The following is an 11212-nucleotide window of genomic DNA, read 5'->3' as shown; positions in this document are numbered from 1 at the left end:
GACTGAACCACCTCTCCAGCCCCCCCTATCTATCTATCTATCTCTCTTGCCTCTTGTGGCTCAGGCTGGACCCAAACTCACTATGTAGCTGAGGATGGCCTTGAACCCCTGATCCTCCTGCTTCTACTTCCTGAGTGTTGAGATTCTGGGTGTGAGCCTCCATGCCTAGTTTCTGTAGTGCCCAGGGTTTCATACAGGCCAGTCAGAGGTTCTTCTGTGGAGCCAGATCTCCAGACTCAGTCACTGCTTAGTGAGACAGGGTTGCATGTTAATATGAAGACTATAAATTCTCAAGTATCATATGTGACTATGATGTCACAGACCATGTCACAGAATAGCTCCCATCCAGGTCCTATTTATGAGATACCTGGTTTCAGATAAACAGTATTTCCCCCTACCCCCCCCCCCACCTATGGTGGGTCTTCCCCCTCTGCCCTCTCTGTGACCCCCCCCCCCATTCCCCACCTTCGTTTCCTGGTCATACTTCTCTCCAGCTAGAAGAGAAATTCACTCCCTGACTGCTTCATGGACAACCAACACTACCTACACCAGCCAATGAGAAGTAGTCCTTGGGCTTTGCCAGAAGGTTTGTGCACACACGTGTGTGCGTGGGGGACTCATGTGTGTGCATATGCATCTGCCCAAACCCCTAAACACTGTCCCAATTTTATTGCATGAGAGAATTGTTATGTTCTAGCAGTTCACCAGAAGGTGACTGAGCCCTCACTGGCCTTTTTCTATCCTTTCAGCAAGTACCTATAAGCTTTTCTTTTCTTTCTTTCTTTAGATTGTTCATGTGTGCACACATACGTGTGCTTACACACACTTGAATGCCACTGTTGGGTCAGAGGACAACTCGAGGGAGTCACTTCTCTCTTTCCTCCATGTGGGATCTGGGGACGGGGTGTCAAACCCAGGTTGTCAAGGGCTGGGTGGCAAGCCCCTTAATCCTCTGAACCACCTCACTGGCCTCTCTCCCCCGATTGGGTCTTAGAAGTTCATCTTGTTTTGGTCTCTTCAGGGTTAATCCCTTATCAGTGCTCTGCACACATCAGCTGTGTACTTGTCTGGCAGAGTCTGTGGTCTCTACACACGGTGACCCCCGGGGACCTGTCAATCTTTAGATTTGCTGGGTCTCACAGCACCTACATGTAGTAGATGCTCAGTTTACCAATGTCCGACAGGTAGCCTGGAGACCTCCCTTACTGCGTGTGGTGGGCAGGGGACACGGAGGGAGCTGTTCCCAGACTGGGAGACACTGACAAAGAAGACGAAGCCCAGGGCTGCTGAGGGGGCCCAGCTTGGCAACCTGCAGGGTTCACGGACACGGACCCATCACTGAGAGGCAAGGGTAGCATGGCCCTTCTGCATTTCCCCTTCCTGCCCAGAGCTCCGTGGGAGGGGGCCGCTCCTAGCCGACTGCTCTGGCCTCCAGGGAGCAACCGTTAGGGCCTATTCTGTCTCCCAACCTTCGCAGAAGTCCTTGGCTCAGCCTGGCTGTCTTGGTGGCCGGGGGTCCCAGCTGCAGGAAGACAGGTCTCAATGTCCCTATTATGGCTGGAGTGCCTCTGAAGTGGAAGGTGCGGCTGGCCCCAGCAGACAGCCACCTGAGACCCAGTGTGCAGACTGTGTGTGGGTGGCTCTAAGTCCTCCCCTTTCCAATGTCATGGCTGCCTCTTTTGGCTTCCTGCTTACCTTCCCCACCCTCTCTTGTCCCTGTGTGTCCCATGGCCTCACCCAAAGGGCAGGTCGTGTGTCCTTGCTGGTGAGGGGCTTCGTGACCCAGGCTCATTCCAGCTCCAAACTCCCACCATCCCCACCTCTGCCTGGGCAGGAGGTCCAGCTGTGACACCATCAACCAGGCAGGTGTTGCAATCCCCCCAATTACCACCCCCCCACCCCTGTGCCTTGCATAGACCTAGTAAGAAGATTCTTTGTCATCTGTAAAAGCATACAGGATCCTTCTGAAGATTGTCCTGGGCCTATAAGCATGGGACAGGGATGCCAGAGGAGTGGTTTATTTAGGGATCACAAGGGAAACCTCAGACGCAACAAGACCAGGACAGGGAAAGAATTTATAGCATGGTCCGGTCCCCTGGGGTTCTGTTGGAACCCCAGAGTTGTTCTAGCGCTGTGTCAACCGGCCTGTCTGCAGGGAGGAGCTAGGTGCAGCCGCCCTGGAGTAGATCTTTCCACATCCTCCAACCCTAAGCTGAACTGCCTTTATTTGACCATCCGCCACCGCCACCGCCGGAGCATCAGCAAGCCACTTCCTGTCCTGCTGTCCTGGCTTTAAGTTGAGGAGGCTCAAGCCAGTGGCATCGTGTGTGTGTGTGTGTGTGTGTGTGTGTGTGTGTGTGTGTGTGTGTGTGTGTGTGTGTGTACATAATACCCCTCTTGCTAAGGGAAAGTCTTCAGAAGCTCAGTGTGTTCATTGGTAAAACGAGGGTGACACTCAGCTGTCCCTCCGCCTGTCAGGCAGCCTTAGAAACTGATTTGAGGCTGAGTCTGTGCTGAGAGCCACTTCCCTGCAGCTCTGTGAAGCAGGCGTTGTCACCCAGGACCGGGCTAAGGCAATGCCAGGGGCGGGGAGGAACTGCGGGTGGTCATGGGGGAGGGGATCTCTTATGGTTCTGTGCGTCTGTGTCCAGCTGCCATGTGTGTTAAGTAAGCACTTGGCACTCCTGTCCTTGGACAGTGAGGCTTAGGTCTGCCTCCCCCAGACACCAGAGGTGGCCTATAGACAATGTCTGGTCCCTAGTGGAGACAGTGACCTGCTCCCTTGCTTCAAAATGTCACAGACTGCAATGCAATTTAAGTGGGGTCAGGTCAGGACCAAACTTCATGTGTCCTTCCCATGACCCTGTCCTGTCCCTCAGGTGTCTGCCGTGGCCTCCTCCAGGAACTCTCCTGCCTCAGATGCCCATCTCCGTGCTTGCCACTAGTGAACTTACCCAAAGATATACTTTTTGAAAGAGTCTTGGAAGCCATATAATCACAGGGTCTCACATGAGAACATGCAGGAGGTGGTTCTCACCTTCCCCTTTTACGTGGGGTTCAGGCATTGAACTCAGGTCGTCAGGCTTGGCCACAAGTGCCTTTACCCACCGAGCCAGCTCGTCAACCCTCACTGATGTTTTGATCAAATGTTCCGTCTGTCACAAGTGGGTCCTAAAAAGGTCTTGGGGTGCAGAAGCCAGATGTCCCCATGTCTGGATAGGCATGGAAGTGCATGCTCCTTACCTGTTTGTTGCATGAAAGATTTGAATAAGCCAACATGGCCAGCGATGCTACAGTCATCTTGGGAGTCTGCCCCAGCTCCTGGGCTACTCTGAGCATATTGAAATGCGGGTCAGGTGTTCAGCTATTCATAGCTGTGGCAGGGGCTTAGCAAGAGAGGCTGGGGCCCCTGGGAGAGCCCAGGGAGAGCGGCTGGGAGCTGTGATCACAGGGAAGATTACAAGGCTTGTTAAGCAGAAATCTCCCCCAAGCAGATGGTCAGCAGGCGCCCAGGGTCCAACCTGGACACAAAGCCCTTTCCTACTGGGAATCCCAACCAGGCGCCTGGAGCTCGGGAGGACTGGGTCCCAGGATGCAACATGGACGGTAAGTGGTGTGACTGTGCATGCATTCAGCAGCTTCCCAAGTCAGGCACTCCACCCACACAGTGTTTGCCAGCCTCCTGTTACCCCTCCAAGTCCTACAACCGTCCCCATTCACAGAGAGAGGAGAAGGGTTAGTGGAGGGGAACCTTGTGCCTGAAGCCTTGGTGTTTGTGGGTAGAACCAAAGACTGAACTCAACCACGTGACACTGGTCCCTGCTCCATCCCAGATTAGTCAGTTGCAGATGGAGAAGAGGCCTGTGGTGGGGGCATGCTTGTTAGGAAGCACATGTGAGTATAGATGGGCTGTAGGACCTCTTCCAACACACAGAAACAAAGCATGGCTCAGTTGAAGCTTAGGAGACAGTCTGAGCTCAGCTCCCTGCAAGTGTGCCTCTTACTCCTCCTCCTGCTCCTCCTCCTCCTTTCTTCTCCTCCTTCTCTCTCTCTCTCTCTCTCTCTCTCTCTCTCTCCCTCTCTGTGTGTATGTGTCTGTGCATGCACATGCGCGCACGTGTGCTGGGTGTGTGCTCTCATGTTCCTATGAGAGAAAAGATGACAGTTTTGGGTGTCAGCCTCCCCTTCCACCTTATCTGAAAACAGAGTTTCTTACTATCCACTACTGTCTATGTCAGGCTAGCTGGCCACCGAGCTTCCAGGAATTCTCCTGCGTCCACCTCCCATCTTGCTCATGAGCACTGAGATTACAGGCACACACTACTTTGGGTTCTGGGAATTTGAACTCAGGTCCTCATGTTTACGGAGACATCTCCCTCGGCTCCCATGTGGTCATTTACAACTCCACTGTCTCCAGCAATCTGTTCTCTTCTCTCCATGTTGCCACACATGCTGTAGGGTTACTGGTCACAAAAAGCTACTACTGCCCAATTTGTGTCAACCACATGCTGGGCACTATGCTAAGCATCCCTGAGCCCAGTTTAGTTGGTCAGCACCATCTCTTGCAAGGTGGTGCTTATGTAGTTTTCCCCCAAGGGACAGACTGGAGTTGGAGCTCAGAGAGAGTGAGACAGTTATTCAAGGTCACTCAGCAGGCAAATGCCAAAGCTAAGATCTAAGCACAGTGTGGAGGCCGATGGCATCTGTGTTGTTACTCAGCCTGCTGTGATGACAGGGAGCCTGACACTGTCACCAGATCAGCCTGAGAAGAGGTATAATGAGCCCCATGAGGGAGGCAGAACCATCTGAGGATATCAATAAGAAATGAACTGATCTGTCTGTTGCTGTGTGCTGCATCTCAGAGTCTGTCCAGAAGCTGGGAGTATCTGCCCATTCACTTCCAAGACCTGCCAGTCTCCCACCCCCACAGTGAAGGGGGCCATCACATATGCCCACACCCCTACTTCTGAGCCGTTTCTCAGCATCTTCCCTCTGTACATATCATCATTTATTCTGAGCACACAATGTCCGAGCAAGGGAGTGTGGGGCTTGGCTAATATGTCTTCCATCCATCCATCCGTCCATCCATCCATCCATCCGTCCATCCATCCATCCATCCATCCATCCATCCCCTCATCCATCTACCCTTCTATCCATCAATCTATTCACCCTCCCACCCAGTCACGATTCACCCATCCATCCATCCATCCATCCATCCATCCATCCCACCTACTATCCACCCATCCATCTATCCACCCATCCATTCACCCACCCATTCATTTACCCATCCATCTACCATTTACCCACCCAACATCCATCCATGTATCCATTCATTATTGTATTGGCCCATCCACTCATCACCTACCTATGTTGGGAGATTTTCTCCATCTGGTCTCATACTTACTTTCTATCCATTCACTTATCCAATATCCATCTACCTACCCAGTCACCTATCTAACTATCCACTTACCCATCTGTCTACCCATCCACTATCCATCTACCTATCCACTCATTTATCTATCTACCCACCCACCCACCCATTAATCTACCCACCCATTAATCTACCCATCCATTAATCTACCCATCCACCTACTGTTTCTTTTCTTTCCTTCCACTCATCTATCTCTCCTTGCATTCATCCATCCATCAATATATCGTCCCTCCTTTCTTCCCACTCCGTCCCTCCCTCATCCTTTCTTCCCACTTATTCTATAAAATCACACTGTGTACCATGCTGCCAGTTGCCTGCTTGAGTCTGGAGGAGTAATGGATGTGAAGTAGATGTTGTCCTCAGCCCCTAATTTTGCAAAGAAGGAGGAAGCCAGCAGCTTACTGACATACAAAAAACTCACTGCAGACAGGTTAGTGAAGGGTCAGAAGCCAACTGTGCCAACCTAGAGTCTGGGTTCAGTCCTGTCTCTGGCTGGCTTCCCTCAGTTGGTGAGCAAGTCTCCTCACGGGTCTTTGTCCATCTTTCACCCACAATGAGATTTGGTATAAGACAGTTCTCTGCAGTGGTTGGTCTTGAACTCTGCCTGGCCCAGGTAGTAAGCTGAGGGCTGGTGGTGTCCATGACCAGGGAATTGAGGGACACAGGGAGCTTGCACCTGCTGGCTGGTTTATCTCAGGGAGCTGGCCTCCCTGGCCCTTCTCTAACTTGGAATTAGAATCCATTTTTAATTCCTCTAGAGGAGCAAGCTTTGGCCACAAACCAGCAGATCCTGCCTTTCTAATCCACCCCAGGGGCCTTGCTTGATTGTTTCTCTTTTGGCTGGCTTTTCAGAAGTTCCAGCTCCAACGCTGGGCAGTCAGGGTCAGGGAGGCCACGCCCCACGGAGTGCCCACACTTCCTCTCTGCTCGCGCCCCGCACCCCTGCCCCCCCAGGTTAACAGTGATGCAGCTGGGTCCTACCCAGAATGCCCGAAAAACAACACACTGAGCTATGGCCCCCAGACTGGCAGCCCAGCTCACCTCCTGCAGTCTGGTTGATGGCTGTGTGGTCTTGGGTCTGATGCTAAACCTCCCTGCACCTCGGAGTCTCAGACTACAAAAGACCCGTTCCATGGTCCCATTTGCTGATGGACCTCAAACAAGTTGCCGTATCTCTCTGAACCCCACTTTGCACCAGGGCCCAGGAGGACACCAGGTCAAATGTCCTGTTTCAGGAATTAGAAGTCTGTGTGGGAGGGTCATGTTCCATTTCCTTTACTTCCGTTTTGTTTTGTTTTGAGATAGACCTCAGGGTCTTCCTGCCTCAGCCTCCAACACGCTGCCATTTTATTCCAGACCCCTTCCCTTCTTCATTTTCGCCCTGGTTCCCCTCCTTTCTGATCCTCCTCTCCATGGTCACCCTCAGGTTCCTGTCCCAATTTCTCTAGACTCTGCGGACTTATTTTAAGAAACGCAAGTCCCGGATGGGCCTCGCTTCTGACCTAAGCCTCATCTGTCACTCGGCCGCGGTAATTCTCACGGTAGAGCACAGCATTCCCATCATGCCTTGGTCATAGTGAACTCCATTGACGCTGAGCTCCATCTGGGATGTCTGTCCAGTGAGTGCTGTTGGAGAGACAGCCATCCGATCTTTTCCACTGCGGTTCCTGTGTGGAGACTTTGCAGCCAGCCGCATGGTTACAGCCACATGCCACCTCCCACTACGTGTCACTGTTACACTTGACATGAATCTTTTCATGCGTGCTCATGTGTGTGCGTGTGCATGGGTGGAGGCCAGAGGTCAGTGTCTGATACCGCCTTCAACCTCCTTTAGTTTCTGAGGCAGCATCTGTCACTGAATCTGGAGCTCACTGACGCTACCTGGCTGGCTGACCAGCGAGCAGGGGAAGCCTCCTGCCTCGGCCTCCGTGGCTCTGCTATTATGAAGTACGTCTCCAGACTTGGCTTTTAGTGGGTACTGAGAATTCAAACTCACGTCCGCAAACTTGCTCAGCAAACACCTAACCCCCAGAACCACTTCCACAGGCCCCCAAAATTGCCCTTAAAATTTGAATTAATAACTTTAACCCAAGCTATGCTGTCCATGAAAGCTGGTTTGAACGTTGACCTAAAATGAGGCCTCAATGACAGGTGGCCAGAGGCACTTGCTGTGACCATTAGCTGTCCTGCCTCTGCTGGAGACCTTGGACTCATGGCTTGCTATTCCGTCTCCTGGGACTGGAATGACATTCACTTGAGAGTCTCTAGTTTCCATTGCCTGGAATCACTATCACAGTATGGTTTCTCTTGACGATTCTCATGGGCAAGATGGTGAGGCTTTATGTGACCCTTTATTTCTGTCCTTCTCTCTTTTTTAAGATTTATTTTATGTGCATTGGCATTCTGCCTTCACGTATGTCACGGTGAGGGTGATGGAATCCCTGGAACAGGAGTCACAGACAGCTGTGAGCTGCCACGTGCATGCTGGGAATTGAACCCATGTCCTCCGGAAGAAACAGCCCATGCTCTTAACCACTGAGGCATCTCTCCAGCCCCTTTGTCTCTGCTTTCAACTCAAATTTACCCTCAATCTAAGAAGTCCTGTGAAATCACGGGTTTCAATCTCCTGTTTTCCTCTCTCTCTCTCCCTTCCTCCCTCCCTCCTTCCTTGATCCTCAATCTCACTCTGTAATTCAGGTTGACCTTAACTTTGCAATCCTCCTGCCTCAGTTTCCCAAGTATGGACCATCAACCCCACATGGATTTCTTTTTAAAGTAGATCACGGTGGCATACATCTGTAATCTCACTACTTTGGAGGCAGAGGCAGGAGGATCGCTACAAGTTTGAGGCCAGCTTGGGCTACAGTGAGGCCTGGCCTCAGCCTCTATCCCTTGGTTTTGTCTTCTTCCTTTTTCCTGATTGTAAACCAAGGTCTTTCGATAAATGGACATTCAAAATATCATACTAGGAACAGCAGTCAGATTTCCTTTTAACGCACATTGAAGGAAGCACTCAGCCACCATGTAGTGTTCCTCTGGCTGTCCCTGCTCCTCTGGCTGTCACCAGATCAGGCCTCCACTCTCTCCATCTGCCGCTGAAGACGCTCCAAGGGTTAACATCCATCTCCCATTCTTTTTGACATGGCCCAGCCTGGGTTCCTGGGGACAATCTGCAGATTCCCTTGAGCGGTGACCTTGGTCCCCCAGCGAGGGGTACCAGGAGACAGCTCCAAACACCTCCAAGCTCTCAAACAGCTTCCCTAATTGGCACCTTTCTGTTCTGCCTTAAATTAATCAAAGCCAGTCCGATATTAATACTGTAAGGGGAATTAAAATCATGCATCGCATTAAAGATGTAATTTAAAATTAATAACTCATAATTATTTATCATGGCGTATCAGTGGAGTCATGAATTTTCCCTTCTAACCCAGCACACAGTCCCCCTGCCTTCGCTTTTAATAGCATCTAGACCCTTGCTGCATCCAACCTCAGGTCCTGCAGACATCCAACCTGAGAGGCGTAATTCATTTAATTTAATTTTGGGGGGCTTAATTGTGGTAAATCACTACTTAAGAAAAGACATCTATTTGAAAGGACAAATTGGGATAATTTAATAAAAGCTGGAGTGGAGAAGCGCAGGACTTAATGATGCTTTGTGGGAAGTGACAGGAGAAGCCCCCTCCCCCTCTATTCGTCTATCCAGGAGGGTTCTGTTCTGTCTCGCCATCTTTAAAACAATGGTACAACCAAAATAGTTCACCATAGTAGAAAAGTTTCATGTGCCTGTCCATATAGGATCCAAGATAATAAGCATTGGTTTTTCCACCCAATGGAATACTATGCAGTCATGTAAAAGAATGAAAGAAGATATGAATATTGACATTGGATGACTTGGTGGTATGCATCCCTTCTGGGCTGTAATTCTGCTGTCTATCCCATGAGCTGGGTCTCTCTGACGGTCTGAAGCTTTAGAGTAATGTGCCTGACACGAAGGCACAAGAGCCTTAGATACAGCAGCTCACAGCCTGAGGCACTTGGCCATCATACTGTTGTCCGTCCATCCCTCTATCCCATCAGTCCATGTGCTTTGATGCCACTGAAGGTGTCTGCAGATCTCTCTCCATGCTGCCTCACCAAGCCCTTCAGCCTGTCCCTCCCTCACAGAAGTCATGTCTGCCTAGCACGTGGCTTAAAGCACAACTCTAAAGAGGGTCATTTTTGAGTTTCAACAAATGCCTAATCTTAAGCAACCAAACCCCTAGAATATTCTAGAATGTTTCCACCTCCCTGGAAGATCCCCCATCCCCATCCCTGGTTCTCCTTTCCTGTCAGCCTCCAGGCCGCAGAAGTAATAACCAATCTGTTTTATGCACAGACTCAGCTCTAAAAAAAAAGCTCACAGGAAGTGTTCAAATGCCTATTTCCTTTCTTTCTTTTCCTCTTCCTCTTCCTCCTCTTCTTAATTCTTCTCCTCCTTCTTCTTGACAGGGTCTTGCTGTGTAGCCCAGACTGGCCTTGAACTCATGGTCCTCCCGACTCAGCAGGTCAGACAGGTCAGATAACATGGGCTTTGGGGTTTTGAGGGTGCCAACCCAGAAGCCACCTCCCTTCCCAGCATTCTCTGCTCCCTCAGGGCTCTTTGCAGGGGGCCTTGGTTTGTAGGCTGTGGGCTGAGCCCTGCTGTCCCCACTTACTCCTAAGCCTTCACGCCTCTCCAGGAGCCCTTGCTGTTTCTAGATTCTGAGTTTTTGTGTCCACCGTTTCCTGCCTGACTGTCTTCCTCCAGGATGCCACACCCTTGCTTGCCCAACCCCCATTTCCTATGCTGCCCCCCACATACAACACTGACCAGCTTCCCTAGGTTTCACGTGCCTCTTTATATCCTTTAGTCGGCTGTCCCCTTGTCTCCTGCACCCAAGAGGAGATTCCTGACCCCCACCTGTCTGTCACAGCTGGATCTAAATCATTGGGGGTTGGTACCAGGGCCCCCATGGACGCCAAGGTCCACGGATATCAAATCTTGCATGAGAGTGCATAGCGCCACATAGAATCCTTTGTACGTCCTCTTACTTTAATCACCTCAAGGTGACTCACCTCAGTGTGTCTTCGCAGGGCCGGCCGCACTCTATTATTTGGGGAGTAAGGACAAGGGGAGGGTCCATGTGGATCGGAGACTGTGCGATTAATTTTATTTGTTTGTTCATTTGTTTGTCCAGGGCATGCTGGGGAGGCACTCTGCACCCCCAGAGTTTCCATGTGGTGTCAGTTGAGTCTACTGAACCTGAGGCTGTCCAGGGCTGACTACAACCCAGCAGCTCACTGGGCGGCTGCTGGATGAACCACCATTGTCTGACTCGTGTTCATTTTGTTCCCACGTGTGTGTGTGCATCCATCCTTCACCGCTCCTCCTTATTCACCCAGGCAGGGTCTGTCACTCAAACCCAGACCTTGGTCTTGCTGGCCAGCTCGCTCTGGGGAGCCTCTGCCTCCACATTCCCAGGATGGAAATGCAAGCGGGCTGCCACACTCATGTGGCTTCTGGGGATTTGAACTCAGGTCCTCATCGTATTTGGTAAGAGCTTTGACACTGAGACATCTCCCCAAGCCTGGGTTTGATGTCAGGAAGGCGCTTGGTACACAGTAGGCACACAGTAGGTGCTCAGACAATGCTGAAGTGTGGAGGACTCACCTAGCTCTCTCCAAGTGGCTCCTAGGAGAGACTGGGGTTTGTCTGGCTCCAGAGACCCCGGGGTGCCCGTGTGCCAGGAGGCTGGGGCCTTG

General features: G+C 51.2%; 1 long non-coding RNA gene across 1 annotated transcript; it reads left to right on the top strand.

The window, feature by feature from the left end:
* The first annotated feature begins 423 nt into the window (after positions 1-423).
* LOC121133921 lies at positions 424-10846 on the top strand. The gene is made up of 3 exons (XR_005870932.1): positions 424-586; positions 3495-3606; positions 10648-10846. It is a non-coding gene; the product is annotated as an uncharacterized LOC121133921 (long non-coding RNA).
* The last annotated feature ends 366 nt before the right edge of the window (positions 10847-11212 follow it).

Source organism: Mesocricetus auratus, unplaced genomic scaffold (genome assembly GCF_017639785.1).
Source record: "Mesocricetus auratus isolate SY011 unplaced genomic scaffold, BCM_Maur_2.0 Super-Scaffold_100025, whole genome shotgun sequence".
In the NCBI taxonomy this organism is placed as follows: domain Eukaryota; kingdom Metazoa; phylum Chordata; class Mammalia; order Rodentia; family Cricetidae; genus Mesocricetus; species Mesocricetus auratus.
This window is presented reverse-complemented; position numbering and strand designations above follow the sequence as displayed.